The sequence below is a fragment of the Poecilia latipinna genome, unplaced genomic scaffold (assembly GCF_001443285.1).
Source record: "Poecilia latipinna isolate Pla-1442-1.1 unplaced genomic scaffold, P_latipinna-1.0 Scaffold359, whole genome shotgun sequence".
Lineage (NCBI taxonomy): Eukaryota > Metazoa > Chordata > Actinopteri > Cyprinodontiformes > Poeciliidae > Poecilia > Poecilia latipinna.
In genome coordinates, this window is record NW_015112975.1 from 349,132 (window position 1) to 367,755 (window position 18,624).

The 18,624-nt window shown below is 38.5% G+C and overlaps 1 long non-coding RNA gene across 1 annotated transcript in view; it reads left to right on the forward strand.

Moving 5' to 3' along the window:
• LOC106949731 (uncharacterized) overlaps window positions 1–1,594 on the forward strand; it is a 32,526-nt gene extending 30,932 nt beyond the window's left edge. The window contains exon 2 of the long non-coding RNA XR_001425441.1: window positions 573–1,594. This is a non-coding gene — a long non-coding RNA (uncharacterized LOC106949731). The remainder of the gene's footprint in view (window positions 1–572) is intronic.
• Window positions 1,595–18,624: the final 17,030 nt, after the last annotated feature.

Sequence of the window (18,624 nt, forward strand, 5' to 3'; positions counted from 1 at the left end):
TTTTAGGCGCATGCTTTTATAGAGGTGGGTCCAATTAGTGAGCTATGAAATGTTTTATTTGGTAAAGATTACTCCGTTGTATTTGAAAAATGCCTCAAATAACCTTTTAGCGCTCTGAAATTTGATGTGATGTGTGGTTATTAAAGCCAATTATGGGTAGAACTTCCAAAAACCGATGGGGCATGTTGACTAAACTTTTAATCTAAGTTAAATATAAACACAGAAATTGAAGTAATAGGATTAGCACATGGCTGTAACAATATACTGACCTCTCCTGCAGGGGCCCGGCAGCATGGAGAGCAGATAAACCCCTGTGCTCTGTTTGCATTTGTGACTGTATCAGTTATCTCACCCCTGTGTAAAACCTCACAACAGGTAGCCGGCAGTGTAAAACAGACTTCACATCAAAGCTACCTTCAAGGCCACACTTTTCTGGAATCTGAAATCCACTTTAACATGTGGAAGCAGCTCAGATTCCTTAGTTTTAGTAGTAGCTGAATGTGGTCAACAAATTTAGATGAAATATTCTCTCCTTCTGTTAAAGACTTCGTTTTTTTGTGTGTTGGGTGCAGAGCTGTAGATGACACTGGGAGGAGTGGGAATGTCGAGACAAAGGCTACCAGTAGAGAAGGAATGCTGGTGTCCTGCTGAGCTAATCCCAGTTTGAAGAAAGGAGAAAATGTGGAACTGCATAGGAGAAGAGGGAGGAGACAAAAAGATGGCAAAGGAGGGTCCCAGGGTCTGGGCAAAAATGGAAAGCGTTGCTTGGAAAAAGAAGTCTCCCCCATCTTTCACCTGCTTTCTTTCTGAGCAACAAGATCTTCTGCTGGTGGTCCAACGGGTCTCTCTTTGGTTATCAAGGAATTCAGAGTTAATGAGACAGATGGGCTATTTGAGAAGTGATCATCTTAGCCTGGGGCTAACGGTTTAATTAGTAATGCCAGGTTCACTCTCAAGGGCCATTTGTGTTGAAACAAACATCTACAGATGATACTGAAGATGAGATCTTTTTCTCTTTTAACGACCTACCGATCAGGCTCTTCTGACTGATTCAGATTTCCAGTTTTCTTTGACTCTTGACCTGTGCGACTTTTTTCTGAAACATTTAAAAAAAAAGATTTTTTTTTTTCTGATTCTTTGATAGAGGTGATTCTGAAAAAAATTGAGTTTTCAAGATTTCCCCGATTTGTGTAACATGAAAAAGTTTAAGACTGTTGAAATTTGAGTGTGGAAAAGCATAGAATTAAAAATTGTTCAGTTTACGGGAACTCTGGCTTGTGAATCTGCTCATTTTATTATGTTTAGATTTAGCAGATCCTTTTGACGATATTGGTGCCATGATTGATTCGCCCTGATTTCATTACTTCTGGGTGGTTGGTGATTTTCCAATACTTGCATGTCAAACCAATCTTATCCACCGATATTTACTTTTACTACAGTCTAAAAATCAGCCACTGTTCTCTTTTGCTCCACCGTTAGAGCGGTCTGACTGACAGACCCGCCCACCACGTCACATTTAAAGGTGCACTGTGTGCTCCTGTAGATGCTCTAAGCATTGCTGTAGTCTAACCTGTTATGTAAGTATTGTTTGAGTTTTAAAATAAAAAATATATAACTCTAGAAAAACTGATTTTAATAGTTTGGACAATAATTCTCAAAATGTTTTACTTATATTTGAGAGTAATTCCTCAGGTCAAGTTTGTATTGTTTTACAGGTATTATTTGATTGATGTCTTTAAATACAATACAATTGGAACATTGAAGGTGTATTGTGACGTAATAACACTTGAAATTGTCAGTTTTATATATATATATATATATATATATATAAAAGTTGGTATAGGCCAAACTAATCAGCAGGTCAGGTATTTTAAAAATCAGAGATCGACGAGAAAACTGCAAACGGTGCACCATCATGTCCATATATCAGCATATTTTGCTTGTCAAAAATGTTTCTAGTGGGAATTTTTGCAGTTGTGCACGTGGGAGCATAAAAAGTTTCTAAATATGTTTGTGGACAGTTATACTGCCGTGCTGGCAAATGAGCATGAACACTTATGTTTTCAATCCAAGCATGACAAGAGACTGAGAGAGTCTCGGCCTTTTGATTCAAAGCAGATCTTCAAAGCCTGTGTATGAATGCAGGTTGGGGGCTGCACCATCAGATTGACCCCCAAGATAAGAACCAGACCACTGGGAGCTTAGGGAACATGGACCCAGAATTAGAACGAACAAAAGGAAACCAATGGCAGACAAAAACAAAATGCATATTTTTTTTTTTTTTTATGCCTCCTATTGCCTTCTTTGTCTCCCTTACGTATAGTTTTCAGTTTGGCGTTTAGTGGGATTGCCATTGTAAATATGTCATTCTTCTAGATCCCAGCATGCTGCCTCAGCGGCTGAATCCAAACCATTTCCTGTCCAACCTCCTGCGCCAGGCCTCCAGGTTTTGTCCTGTCTGGTCCAAGCTTGAAGCAATTACAAGCGGCTCAGGGGAAATCACCTCCCTTTTACAATGTGCTCTGGCTCATTTTTCACAACACCACAGCTCTTTTAAAGTGTTGACAGAGACATTAAACACGAAGGCCTCCATCACTGACAAGTTAGTTTGGGAGGAAGTTGAGAGTATATGAAGTAAGAGTTTTTGAAAAAGGAAGGATTGAGATGTGCAGAAATGTATATATTTAGGAAAAGAAGGTGGCAGGAAATATGCTAATCTAACTTTCAGATTGAGATTATTATCCGGATCATCAGCATAACATGACATCAGTTGTATAATTTGAGCTTTCGCTACGCCTGCTTAATTTTATGTTCAGTTATAAAATGCATTTAATACAGTATATACTTAAGGAAGAATAATCTTTCAACAAGTTGTAAGTTGAGGAATGTTATTCATGGATATTTCGGCATTTTCTGTGCGGTGACCGGTCCAGACAGATTTCCACAGCGGATGCAGACTGTAGACAGTACTCTTTTTTCTTTTTTTCTTTTTTTCTTTATGATTTGGCTACTTTCACTCCTCACAACTCATCGCACACTCACAGAGGTCAGCATTTCCCTGTCATTTCGGTCTGCTTTTCTTCCTTCTCCTTTTTGCAGGTCTTTTTTTTTTTCCTTCAAAAAATTCAGCTTCCCTTTCCATTTTTCTTTCTGCTTTACAGCCCAGGAAATTCGTCTTACTCGATTCCAGAAGGCTAGATGATTTAAAGGGCCCTCCTTTCTTTGTGCCAAAAGCATGCTTAATGTCTTGTTTCTGATAACTCGCATGCAGGATAGAGGAAGAGTTCATTATGTGAAAGATTTTCCTTAAGCAAAAATTGAACCTTTTGCCTTCAGGCATGTTGTTGAGAGTGAAAGCTGAAAGATTAAGCTCTAAATATTGTCAATTCCTTCACAAAACTCACATTTTAGTCACAGGAAATATCAGAAGAAAAAGCCAACGAACGAAGGGGGGCAAAGAGAGAAGGGTTGTTAAAAGGTTGGGAAAGGCTGTTGGAGACATGGATTTCATTAGAGCTCCCTGTGTGAGGGTGCCTCCTCCAGGAGAGAGGGCATTGTTCTGCTCTCTGCCCCTGGCTCAGAGTTCCTGCCATGGGTTAGACTTGTTAGAGAGACAGCCTCCTGTAGAGGCGGCTGGACAAGGGTTATCAAAGGACAAAGAAGCCTTTTGGTGTGCTGACAGGCGGACAGGTCAGACGCCATGGTGTGTGCGTCAATCAGGGAGCGGGTGTGTGATGATGTGAGTGTCGCTGCTCTGGCACAAGAGAATCCCTCTCTTGTGTGTGTGTGTTTTTTTTTTTTTTTTTTTAACAAGTTCGCTCACAGCAGCACTGCCAGCGTGAATAAGAACGACTGTAGGAAATGTTTAAGCCGGAGTTTTACTTGCTTTTCTGGCAGCTAAAACAACTGTACAAATCCGTTGTGTTTAAAAAGTTGTTGAAATGTTTACTTTTGGATTTTACCCTGGGAGCAGTTGCCAAACTATTTTCCTGTTTCAGAGAAATGCCGAAGAGCAGCTGTAACCTTTCAGTGTCACTAAAACGTGCAGCAACAAAAGATGATTGTACGGAGTGAAGCTTCAGCGCACCCAGTATAAAAACTTATCTTCCATTTAATTAAAATATAAAGATACATTATCTGTGCTTATGAGTTGACCAAGCCTCATCTTTACAAGAAATTGTTTATATTGCTTTTGGGATGGCAGTGATGGATTCACTTTCATTTTTTTTATTAAGAAGTAAATGTTATCCCTTGTTCAATTAGTTAAGATTTGGACATTTTTACCTGGGAAATTAAGAAAATATTAATCACAGCAATATCACAGAACAATTATTTTAATATGTCAGTACGTTATGCAGACGTTTTTCATCTTACTGTAAAGGTTTTGCAGTGCATGTTAATGTCGATGCTTAGCGATATGTCAATCATAATTTTATTTTTTAATGACCGAACAAATTAAAATTATGAACGTCTCTCAGCTGATTTCTCAAAATCCCTCATTTCAATCATATGTAGTAAGAGGTACAATGGTGGCGACAGGAGGAAGGTTGCCAGTTCGATCTCCTGCTCGGTCTGTCTCAGTTGTGTTGTTCTTCGGCAAGACACGTCTGCGTATTTGCATTTCATTTTGTTTCTTTAAGAACAAGTCTTTTTTCATATTTGTAATTAATTCATTCATCTTTGCTTTAATTGTTAAGATTGTTTGTCAAAGAAACTCCTTTGCTTTAAAATTTAAACCCCCAAAATTGTAGGGGGATTATTTATGATAATCACAAATCAAATTCACAACCTTCTCTGTTCTTTATGCTGCCTAATCTGTAAAGCCTTCATTTTGCTGTTTCAGTAAATGTGCCTTTAGTGGTTGAAGCCCCTCAGCGCTTCATGCGAGGGCACCTTGATGGATTAAGTATGTTATTAGGCTAGACAAGCGGTGTTGACCCTCCAACCCCTTCCACAACATATGTTTGAGCTTCAGACTGCTTATATGTACATGAAACGGCCATGATTTCATCCTGTCACAAGTTGTGCTCATTTCTCCAAAAAGGATCCTTTGAGGCATGTTGAAAAGATTAATTAAATCTAAAGAAGCCTGCTGCAATCTGTATCAAACATGTATTTGTGAATAGCTGTGCCTTGGTACAAACATTCCCAGCATGTCCCTTTTCCTTTTCTATACTATTCCTTTGGAAGTTGTTTTGGTCGTGACACGATGTTGCAACCACAAGTATTTTCCTCGCGCTCTAATGGCGCTGTTTTTTTGGATCATTCTACTTTGTTTTTTCTTTTTTTTTTGTATGTGTTTTTTAAATGCAGATTATCAGATCAGTGTTTAGTAGTAAGATTAATATATTTGAAGGGTCAATATCAATAAAATACGTGGAAAAAGAGGAAAAACTGCTAAATAAAAATGAATGTAAATTAAAGAAGTCTGAGCAGGTGTCTTTTGGGATGTCATCAGAAGCATTCTGAAAAAAAATCCCAATGAATTTTGTTTTTATGTGGCCAACTGTCTGAAGTGAGTTTGATTTATTCTGCAGAAGAGTCTGGCATTTGCCTTTAATAATATATTTGCTTTATGCTCTGTCTTAGCAGTAGCGCGGTTCCTCATTGCTTCTGCTTAAAGAGTTTTGGAGAAGCTTGATATTTTAAAAATGAAAAGGATCAAATCAAATCCTTCCTCTTGAACTCTTAGAGGTTATGTGTTTGGCACAGAGTTTTGCATGTTTGCAGAAGGTTAGTTCAAGGTCGAGCGCCTGCAGTGATGTGAGCTGAACTTAAAGTCGAGGTGAAAATCCTTCCTATGCTGCGGAAACTGTGTGTAGTTGTTATAACCCTGAGGAAAATATTTGACTGACTCCACAGAGGCAGATGCATTAGAAACACGTTGACGTGTAAAGTACAAGGACGTTTTGACTCTCCAAGAGAAAAGCATTATAAACTTCTACTAGCAGAGTAGAAGAAACAAAACGGACCACCCAAAGTCTAAACTCTGCCTGTCTCTGTGGGGCCATGCTGAGGATTTTCTCTTTTGGCATTCATATGCACACGCACACGCACGCACGCACGCACGCACGCACGCACGCACGCACGCACGCACGCACGCACGCATGCTCTTCATCTGTGGCACTGCTTTAGACGAGCACACACACCCTGATAATCAAGGCAGTGTCCCGTGTGTAGTCACAGACATGTGCAATGTGTCTGTTCACACTTACATGACAGGAAACCAAAATACAACATCATCAACATGCAGTCACGTATAAACACCTTGTTCTATATTTGTCTTTCAGTTGACTGCTGATTTCCAACTAAGAACAAAGACGGCCTGCAATGGTAAAAAAATAAATAAATAAATCATTTGAATGCCTGCATAGTCCCTTGAAGTTTACTTTACTCTTTAAAATAGCAAGATAACAGTAGAAATTAAGCTAAGTGGATCTCAAATGCTCCTTCTTCTCCATTGCCAGCTACAGGTCACCAGTTCATTGCAGGGCATTGAGTGCACTTAGATTCCCCTTAATTATTTTTTTTAGGACAACTACTATAGCATTAATTTACTTAGTTGTTTTGTAAGCTTTTCATTGAATGAAGTTTGAAATCTTTCTTGACGTTTTGGTTATCAGCTGTTTGGAAATTATCAAGCAGTTAGAGATTTATGTTCATGCTCTTATTTTGAAGTCCGTTTCCTCTCTTCATGTTTTCTCCCCCCCAGTAACTTTGTTTCAAACAACAAACATAGAGGGACAAAGTAAAAGTCTGTCAGTGAAGAACATTATATAAACATGAATGTCTAAGAATATTATAAAACATGTAAATTATGTCAAAATCAAATTGGCGCTTAAGGGCAGATATAATTTGAATTGAAGTTGGCGCATTTGCATTAACTTCTGCTAAATGAAGTGGTGGTGTAGCGCATTAGCTTTAGTACAACTAACTCTTTAGCTTGCAGTACCCTATGTCACAATAAAAGTGGGATCATTTTTTCCATATTAAATATTTATCTTTGTAGCAGTAGTGTATACTCTTAGAGCCTTTGTAAATTTGTGCTGCAGTTGAATGGAAAGAAGAGAAGTAGGGAAGATACTTCTCCTCGATCTCTTTTGTCTTTCCAAATTTCTACACATTGGTAAACAGAAAGAGCTTTACACATGCTCCTTATCCATGCAGCTCCCTTTTCTAAATATCTTGCCATCTTTTGTTTTTTTCCTTAGATGCCTGTTGCCATGACTGTAAACCTTAAAGATTTGTGTGTTTTAGCAGTCAACCAGAGAGCCTGTCGTATCATCACAGTGCTTGGCAAATAAACTTAATAGACCAACATGTGGACTCCACATGGAGTAATAATACCTTATGTCCCATCTTGGCGTCAAACCTCATTTATTTCAGTCTCTTTGTCATAACCTTGCTCTTTCATCTCTGATCAAAAAAAAAACTTCCATCTGTGTTTCTAAAGCTGCCATTACGACCACGTTATCCCTAATAAAATGCATTCATTTCTGCTTAATGTAAACCATAAGCAGAAAATGATGAGCAGTTGGTTTACTAACACACATGGGTCAGTTCCAGTCAAAATACGGGACAGTTGGCTTTTCCATCATGATTATCGGACCAGTGGGAGGGAAATGTCAGCCCATCATTGTTTTAGTAAATGTTTTTGCATTCCGCCACATTTAGATCATTTACAGGTGTTTCACACATGGCTGAGGATTTAATGCTTTATTATTTATTTCTTTTTTCAATTAAACAAAGGATTTCCATCTGCTGCTGATTGCGTAATCAGCTCCTCCTGAACATCTCCAGTGTTTTTGTAAATGTTTTTGCCGTTCCAGGAACATCTTCAAAGTCCGACTTGAGCTGCTTTCGACATATTCTTCCATCCTCATTTATCTTCATCTAGTCTGCAGCCCTATTGTGAATAGAGTCCCCCATTTTTCCATGTATTTGCTGTTTGGTCTTTCATGTAAGTGGTGATTTTATGGCAAACTGCGGTAAAGGAATCTGGAAGAATCTGATGACTGAGCTTTTCATTGACCTCAATGGACGCATACTATGAAATACTAAAAACTGGAAAACATTTAAGAGAAGAGACTGAATAGCCTATTATTTCAAGTGAAATGGAACATATTAAAGTTTGAACTGTTTCCTTATGAATCAGCAAACAATTTTTTTTCTTTTTTTACTTTTTGACTGACTAATTACCAAGCACAACGTACTAAAGAAAAATGGTCCGATTTCCATCGATAGATAATTTATTAGTGCGTGATTAAAGAACAACTTTGCAGCAGAATTTTTATCTTTTAACAATATTAATAGCACAACCTAAGATTAAGTCTGAAAGCTGTATTAATGTGAGTCTTCCACCTTGCATTTTCCTTAGCTTACCACCTTACCAATCTTGTACGTGGCAGAAATCCGTCTAGTTTTGTTTTTTTAATCTTATCATCAACCTTCTCTAAATAAAGACCAAACAATTCTAAGTTTCACTTTCGTTCTCTCTTGGCCTCCTTTAGATTATATTTTTGATTCAAATCATATTTACATAATAAGGCACATCTCCCTGATACCTCAACTAAAAACATTCTTTAACTACTCTATCAGCTAATGTCGTTATATAGAGCTAAATATAACAGAAATTCAAAAAGCCCAGTCCTGTTACATTGCTCTTGCATAGGAACATGCATCAAACCATGGATTCAATTTGAGCTTTCTCTGTTTGGTTTTGCACGGTCTCAGTTTATTGACATTACTGTGCATGCCTTATGCAGCGCAGTCTGCTGCACATACGTACACACACTGCTGTTTTTGTTGGACCCAGCAGAAGCAGACCTGCAGTGTGTCACTCTACCGTCAGAGGGAGGGGAAACTGGACCAGGTGCATTGTGTCCCTGACCTTGTTTATACGTGTGTGTTGTTCCCCCATATTCCAGTTTCTGTCCAGGTCAAACAGCATACCGAGACCTCAAGTGACCATTGGACAGTGTTTGAGTTATTGTTTGGCCAGGAGACTGGAGAAAATAAGACTGGCATTAATTTACTGTTGCGGCGTACTGCTTTATGTCCCTCTCAGCTTTGTCATGCTCACGAACAGGGGCCTGCAGGCTGTGCAGAGCCAAGCATGCTGTCAAAGAAGAATGCTGTTATTGTGTTTCTTCAGACAGAGTGTGATGTAAAATAAGTGACGGGACAGAGAGATGTGATGTTTGGTATTGGAATGGATTAGTTATCAGAATGCAATCAAGACTGTCTAGCTTGCTAAGACAAACTTTTCTCGCGGAACACAGCCTTCACAAACTACACAGAACCAGATTCAGTACTTTGAAATGATTGACATTTTGCACAAATTAAATATCTTACTATACAGAGTTGGTTTTTAAAGCCATCCATTTATCTACTCTTCCTTTGGTTATTGCTTTGACTGCAGGTTTTAGATTGTCCTTGTGAGGGTTTCTGACAGAACTAACTCTGTTTTAGAAACCACACAAACGCATGAATCCTTTCACAAGTCGTGATTAAAAACACCAGCCATGGAAAATAAAAACAGAACAAAAAACAATATATATATAAAAAAAACACTTTCACTTTTCTGACTTTAGTAAAGAGAGAAATGAGCGAGCGTGTGTTGCTGCTGCTGTGCAGTTAAATGACAGGGTGGCAGTCCAGGATGACGGCACGGAGTTTGATAAATGGGTTGTTAATGAGAGGAGAGCAGGACTAACGCTGGGGAGTAAAACTGTAATACTAACATGAGAGAAGGGAAAATTAGGAAAAACTTCCCTGCCTGTGGGAACTAAATCACAGCACTAAACAACAGCTGCATGGATCACAGCTATCAAATGTGTTAAAGGACGCAAAGCATTATGGAAACTTGTCTAGCCCAGAGCAAGTTTACACAATGCACTGAACTATTTATGGGGTTCTTTTTTTTTTTTTTTAATTTTAGAGAAGCTTTACGTTCATGGATTATCAGAATAACTTGCAGAGTTTTTTTTTTTTTTATATATATATATTTTAAAGGGGAATCATTTTTCCAAAATACACCTTCAGCACAATTTGGTGCCCAAGTTTAACTGTTTCCCCTAATTCACAGAGGCTCACAGTCATACATACAGGCTCAAATGTATGGACATACCATCACCAATATGTAGATGTCCCTTACCAAGTTCCACTACAACCACATGTTTTTAGAGTTTTTGGTGTGGTTCTGGTATTTAACCAAACTCTGGAAATGGTTCAGCTCATTTTATTTGTTTTTTTTCCTGGCATGAACTTGGCATCCATCTACTTTGTTCAAGTCAGTAACACTTGCAGAAAAGCAGATCTTTAGCATAATGGTACCACCATTATGTTCCACTAATCCATTGTTCTTCATTTTCTCCTTTTCTCTCTTTCTTCTTCTGTTTCTTCTGCCACATCATTGCTCTAAGTGGTATTGCAACTACAAGGTGGTTGGGGTCCATTTTCACCATGAATGTGATCGTTTTTCTGTCTCCTCAGAGACATCTAATTCAATCAGTTGTCAGGCTTTTGGAGCCTTTATATTCTCTGCATAAATCTCCATTTTAGCTTCTGACCAGATGAATTCAAGACCAATTTACTTTCTCAAGGACAAATTGTATACATTACAATTGTTACAGTTTTATATTGGGTCAAAATTGGCACACAGCTTCGCTCTGCTCCTGGAGGCTTGTGTTTCCAGCAGAAGAGAGAAGCAGGGTTTTGTGTATAAATTTGGCCACAGCTGGTACTATTAAAATGTGACTCAGTGGTTGTCTTCTCTGTTTTTTATATGAGATCTTTCCTCAAAGAGAAGAATGGAAAAAATTGCTGTTGCTTTGGACACTGTTGGTTGAAGCTGTACTTGGCCCTGAGCCTACCTGTTCTTTCAAGAAACGGGCACAAACAAACATGCTTTTCATGGTTTTTTTCATGGTGGGAAACAAAAGAAAAAAAAACTCTTTTTTGTGGTCTAGAAAGGAAAAAGCAGCTTTGCTCTCTTTGTGCTGCAATATCTCAGCAACTTCCCTCTAAATTGGGTGTGGGCATCAGGGGGCAGCAATTCTAAATCTGACTTACCAGATTTATTATTGGCATGCAGAGAATACAAGGCATTTGGGAATATAATCACACAGCATTTATAGCACACCAAGTGGTACCTTGCTTGGCTTTTAACAGTAAAAGACCAGTTTCAATTAAAGATTCCAAAAAAAAAAAAAAAAAAACAGAAAAAGACTTTAAACATACTGTAACGACCCTTGAAATAGCTCCCCAACCCCCAACTGGCCTTGACCAAGACTCTGAGTAGTGGACAAAGTCTTCTTCTCTTCCCACCTGCCTGCAGAATGTTTTATGCACACAGCTGAAGCTCCCTAATTGGCCCACAGCAGCTAAGGTTGTTGTGAACTCTAATTGATGGTTACACAGACTCTCCGCTGGGTGACTGAAATCTCATTATTCTCTGAGCTCTACTGGCCCATGACCTGGCAGGGTCAAGCAGTGACTGCTTTGAACTGCTGAGGTCCAGATGACAGAGAAGGAAGGAAATCAGCCTCAATGGTAACCATCTGAATCTTTTGATTACCTCCTCATATTACTGTACTTTATCCTGTTGCGCTGCTCAGTCACCTTATTGCCGTTTCCTGCAAGATCTTGTAAACACAATATCTGTTGCAATATTGTGCAACTCTGCACTCAAGCGTCCAATTTCCACTAAGAATCACATTTCAAATAATGTTATTGTTGCGAAACCTGAGGCTACATAGATCTAAAATCAGTACAACAAGATATCAACCAAAGACTGAATGCAATGCACAAAATCTAATATTGTTGATGGAAAACACATGTACAAAATTTTCTGATTTTAACCATTAGTAATTGGCTCAATGTGTAGTAGATGCTTCACAACATTTTCTTTTAGCCCCATCACAGTTTCTTCTGGCTAATGTGTTGAGCCTTTTGGAAAATCCCATGGGTGGGCCCTCAGCAACTGTGGATACAGATGCCAATTCTGGTATTTTAATATACTTAAACAGTTCTTCAGATGTTAGTTTGACTCGTGTGAATCATTAAGTGCTGAAGCCTTGCATCTGCACTAACCCTAACTGTTACTGCATGTGAATAAGTCAGCCACTCGGGAATGTGGGTCACACATGATGCAAGTCTTCCACATGCACACACACTTCCTCACTCGTTTCACCAGCCCACAAACAAACTTGGTGCACACATGCAGTCTGCCGACCGTGTGTATGAAGTGGGTTGAGTTTCATATGGGGCACTATTTCTAAACCATCCTGTTTTCAGCACTTTGAGTCTGACATGCTAACTAGATGCTCATACTTTTACTCTCCGTGCCAAGAGGCGGCTGTTGCGAGCGACCTGTCTGCTGCCAGATTTAGACTCATTAATAGCAGCTGTTATGCACACACTATGAGCAGGAGTGCAGCACTGATAGAAATCTGTGAGGTCAAACATACAGCTTAATATCTGAGTGAGAACTCATATAAAATGCTGTAAAATAGTATTTGCTTCATATTTTTTTCTGTTTTTACCAAACCTGTCAAAATAAAAGTAAGCAAGGTCACCAGAAGCTATAGTTTTCAAATCATGATTTCATTTATTTATTTATGGAAAAACTATTCAAATCAACTTAGGAATATATGAAAACATAATTACGACCCCGATTCAAATTAATGGTTGTGAAATCCTTGGTATAAAGAACAGACATCAAGGATTGTTGATAACTGGCAATTAGTATTTCACATTACTGAGGAGGGTTTTAATTGTGCAATCTTCTTTAGAGAGTTTTATTTCAGCCACAATGAAAGGTATTGTAACCTGACTGACATGTTTGAGATCATAAAGTTTTCTGGTAAAACTTCACTTGCATCCAAGACGGATGGGAATGGACAAAGACATAATCAAGTGAAGACTCCAGCAGCCTTTGATTAAACTGGTGAACCAACTTTCTTAACCAACCAACACTTTTCAGCATGTGGCCTTCAATAGGATGTTGCTGAAGTATTCACCTCACCTCTAAAATCTTGCCACAGCATCTCAATTGAATTTAGGTCTTGCCTGTTATTAGACCATTTAGAGTTGAACTTGGTGATTTTATTTGGCTCGTTGTTTTGCTATATAAAATGAGTGCACCTAAGGTCACCAACTGATGGCTGTACACTTTGCTTCAGGATTTTTTACAAGGGAGCAGACTTCCTGGATCCATCAGTCACAACAAATTTTCCAGGTCCTGCAGTATCCCCCGACCATTGTGCTAACACTAACATTCTTGATTGCCAGTATTATGATCTGTTTTTCAGATGCTGTTTCATGATAGTTGCAGTGGGATGCACATCATCACACATTTTTGTTCTCCCATTTGAGTCTGTACTGCTTCTAAAACAGTCCAAGTAGATAAAAAGACCACCCAGCCATTTTCTGGCAATAAGTTAATGTTAATGTCCGGAAAACAAGCCATTTCAAAAACCTCCCGGTTAATAAGTCACAATCGGCTAGAAATGCACCGTTACTTAGCAACCCAGTCCACCCATCCCCTCGCCTAGTGGAGGGAAGGGGTAAATACATTTTCCACAGCACTGCGAGTTAAATGAGAGGATAAACTGCACAGTTAGGAAGCACTGCCAGGTTTTTAGAAGTCACAATTTCCAACCCTGGTAAAGCAATTAAACTAAAAAATAGACTGAGCAGGTCATAATATTTCATCTGTCAACATGCACAAGTTTTCTGTCTATCAGCACTATCCTGTGTCTTATTCTCCCACCCTTCCAATCCTAAGCTACTATTCAGAGCTTCCAAAATCTAATGTGTTTGCATATGGTTTCTGGAACAAACGTTCCTTTTAAATTTTTTAAAAGAAAACTAATATGTAAAAAAAAAAAAAAAAAACATCGCTGTGAGGTGGGTGTTTTGGTGCAAAGAAAAATAGAGGTGTAGTGCAGTGGAAGTGCTGCTAGGAGAGGGATAGCAAGGATGAATGAACACTTTGTGAAGTTCAGCTTAGAAATGACATGCAGATGCATTGGTTCATTGGTTCAGGGCATAAAATGAGAGGACAAATATTCCTCATTTGCTTTGCCCCTGCTCCAACTATCCATCAAAATAAGTAAGTGCAGCCCACTTATGCCATCACAAGTTTAAAAAAATAAATCAAAAATACCTATCAATAGTGATATTGCTCATAAAAGAGCAAAAATAAATTCTGTTTTCTGTCCCCCAAATTCTCAGTTCTGAACTGCTGATCAGAGCTGAGGACTTCTGCAGCAGCCAAACTGACGTTGTTTTAACAGAGAATCTCTCTGACCTGCAGCAGTTAGGGCTGGAGTGGACGCCTCACACCCTGTCAACGCTAAAACCGCCAGAACCATGGAAACATACAGACAAGACTTCCCCATTGCTGAGCTCGACATCTGGGTTGTTCAATGCCACACTGAGCAACTCCTATTAAAACAGATATGGAACTTATTAAGGAGCAGTGGGGCTGCAGAAAAAAAAATGCTGTATTATTTTCCATAGCAGAGGGGGGAAGAAAAGGATTGAAAATACCAAATTGATTACAGTTGCACTTTTTTATGGTTTCTTTCAGTGAGTCCAGAAAGCTTAGCTGAAGGGCTTTTTCAAGTTATTTGTCAGAGATGGAAAATGTGCAGGCAGAGGTAAGGTAGTTGACCATGAAGGCAGGAAACTTTAGGTAGATTTTTCTATTTCTATTAAATATGCTCTGCTGGAAATGCTGCTGGGTATGGTATAATTTACATTTCAAGATAAAACCTTGAACCACTCAAAATACTATTATATTTGTTTAACAATGCCTGCTAAAGAATGTTAAGTTTTTGTCCTGATGCCAAGCTACTGTAAAATTGCTCTCATGGAAACAAAGTTATGACTTTATTGAAAGCCCCTCTTAGCACTTTTCCAGGTCCATAATGTTAGAAAGACGAGCTCCTATCCTGATATGTCGAATTGGAAATGTTTATTAAAGGTGTGGGATGGTGCATGTTTTGCCATATGATGTAATATGAATCTGAAGGAGTCAACTCCAAGTTGAGCCGGCAGAGGAAATCACAGTGAAAAGAAAACGAGGTAGATTGTTTATACAGATTCAACCACAGGTATCTGGGAAAAGGGTCAGTATTTATGCAATATAAAAACTAGATTACCGCACATGTATGTATATATGGTAAGAGAGGCTTAACCCTCACAGCCAGGCAAACAGAAAAAAAATACCCAGGTCTGTTCTGACATCCAAGAGATATCTGTAACAGTTTTGAGTAACGCACCTACCCTGGCATCCTTTTTTTTTTACCTGCTTATCTTGATGTAATGTCAAATCACCATTAATCAACATGAACTTTAGACAGAGCTTGGCTTAACACAGCTCACACATCATCTGGAGGGCGAAGGGGACTAGATGGATAACGGGTAATCAGAGGGAGCTTCGTGACAGAGACTGAAGATGCACAGGAATGGAATGCAGGAGGGAGGAGGGAATGGAAAAAGGAGGGAGAAAGGGCTGTCAGGGATAACGGAGTGGTGGCATTTATCTGCCTCTGGATCAGAATGAGAGAAGGAGGGACAGAGAGATGGACACTGGGAGGGAAGACATCGACTTTGATGGGTTAGAGGCAGGCACAAAGTTCAGTGTGCTCTGTGAGCGTTGAAAGCCAAAGAAAACGGCGCGGTGTCTTCAAGTAGATGAATAAGTGAGAGTCCTATCAGTGAGATTGTTCTATCCAGGGATTCTTGTCATTAATAATTAAATCCACAGATTGTACTATGGAATACATCATTTGCTATGTTTAATTTGGCCTGACTTTATGAAGGCAGTGTTTTCCAGAGCAAATGAAATACTTCTTCTGTTCACCCAACATCTAAACCCTGAGGAATTTCTTCACATAATGAACAAAACCTTTATATGGAACTTCAACAGTCTTTTTCCAAAAGTTTTAGAATAATTCCACATTTCACAGGTGCTTTTCTCTAGGACTCTTCTAAACACAATGTTCACAAAACACTAACCAGGGATAGATCCAATTATCATACTGTATTGGCACAATACTCTAGATAAAGCTATTAAGATTTACCTTAATAAAAAATGTAACTAAATCTTCAAACGATAAATACATAGATTTATATTTATTTTTATTTTTAAATAAAAAACCCAAAGATTATAAGCTTCAAGCATTAACCTGCTAACTCAGTTATATTGCCATCATTGCCATGAAATGCAGAAGAGAATAAAGGTCTAATATTTTTTACCGGCGTTTAAAATGCTATTAATTTTAGTAAGTGTTTGCTTTAGTATTGTAACTGCTGTGATCAATTTGCACTATTATTTTAGTCATTGTACTATCAGAATTTCACAACATATCCTGAAATGTTAACTAAGTAAAACTTCATTAAAAATATTTCATCCCAACTAGCACCAAAGATTTTTCAATTTCAACTGAGGATTTTGTTTTGTTTTTTCTTTAATTGATTTGATCAGATATTAGTTTAATTTAAATTTAAAATGAAGTTAAAGCAGATGATTAATATTTACAGGTAAATGGCTAGAATGGATAGACTAATATGGTTTTTGGCATTCTAAAGCTAGAAAATGAGTGCATACATGGCTAAAGTGAGTTGGGAGCAGGAGATGATGATAGATTGGCGCGGTATAACAGAGCAGAGGCAGTGTGCTGGAATGTGGACGAACAAATGAGAAAAGGAAAAGCGAGTGAGAGATGCAGAGTCTGGTGAGGTGTGTTTTCCTAGACCTCTGTGCGTGTCCCCTCTGTTCGACCCCGTTTTATGGTTCTTTTACAGCCTCTGCGTACTGTAGTCATCCAGATTCTTTTCTCCAGGGTTCTGCTCACCTCGTCAACCCTGACTCCAGGCCTTAGGCTGGGTCAACTGGCCTGTAACACCTTAACCCCTCTTGACATCCTCCTTCCCCCCCCCCCCCCCCCCCACACACACACCCACACACTGACACAACCCCACAAACAACACCCTCCTGATCCTTGTCTAATTCAGTCCAGATCAAACTTAAGTTCCTTAACTTTTCTTCCATTATTTCAAACAAGCATCTGCACTACTCCTTTCCACACAGCCATTCATCACATTTAGCCTGTTTTATGCATGGATAGTTTGTTCATGTTATATTTCTATTATGTTTCTTATGTGTAACTTCCATTGTGCAACTGGATTTCCATACTGATCCATTAGCTTTGCCTAAGACAACACAGCCATCAATCAGTTATTCCAGGGTTGCAATGAAGTATAAATAGTTTTCAAAAAACTAGAATATTTTATGTTTGATTCTTTAAATCACCACTTTTCTGTTGAAGTGTTAGATTAACTGTCCTACTCCAGTGTAATAAATCTTTTTTTTTTTTTTTAGATATTATTCCCAGTCAGAGTTGGGTAGTAACTAGCTACATTTACCCAGTTAACATTTTTGAAAAAAAAAAAAAAAAAAAAGTTAAAGTAGTTCAACTTGTACATTGAGTAAAATTTTTGGGTTCATTCCCTCCTCTTTTACTAGTATTACTGTGGCATGAAACCCACTGTCTTGCTCTGTTTCTGCCGATTAACAACCCAAAGATATTTGTTGACATGACTGGAACAAATTGGAAGGAGATGAGGTAACCTCGCCTGAAGCAGTTTGTGTTCTCCTCATCTACCTTAAGACGTTTACAGCTGGAATTATCTGGTCTGTGGTGATCCAGATAGTTAAACTGGAACGGCATGTCTGGATAAAAGAACAAATTATTCTTAACTCAATTTGCTACCTACTAATACGTTTTCTTTCAAGTCTGACTTGACTATTCTGGTTTTGAACAATTATGAAGTTCTATATTTTAATGGCCGTGACATTAAAAAACCCCAAAATGGGACAGCAAGGAACAAGAGGTCATCGAGCAGTCATCCATGTACAGAAGCTATTTGTCCTTCATGCAGCTGTCTCGGATTAAAACTCCAACCTTGAGACCTTTGCTTCGTCTCCCCTCCACTATTCAGCCTGTTTCCTGTCTAATTACAGTGAATAAAGGCCAAAATCCATTTTTTAAGTGTTGGGAGTTCTTTGAAAGGGGTAGTTGTTTTTCTTAAATTCATAAAGGATCGCTTTGTTGATTGAACAGTATATAGACAAAAAATGGTGGAGCTTCTTATTTATTTAGTTTTTGAAATTATTTTTTCAAAATTAGACCTGGTGGTCTCCAACCACAAAACTCACAGCTTTTATTATGGTATCTGTATGAAACAAGATTATTTTGACAGCAAAGACTAATTGATTGTCGTGTTGATGGTAACCTTTAGCACGTAGCAATTATGCTGTCAATGCTAGCAAGGGCAGCATTGCTTAAATGATCATTTTCTTGTTTGCAATCTACTGAATGTTTTGACTATCTGACAGATAAATAATTGACGATGGTGAGTTTGCTCTTTGAGTCCCTGGTACTCATTAATGGCATCCATGCTATTGATGGGAAATAAAGCCCTGCTCATTGGATTTTGACCAGACTGTCACAAGGGTGATAAATATACAATAAAAAGCATCACTTTTTGATCGACAGCTGATTTCATTGTCTAACTCCAGTTTTGTTGTCTTGCTTAAAACCAAGAACA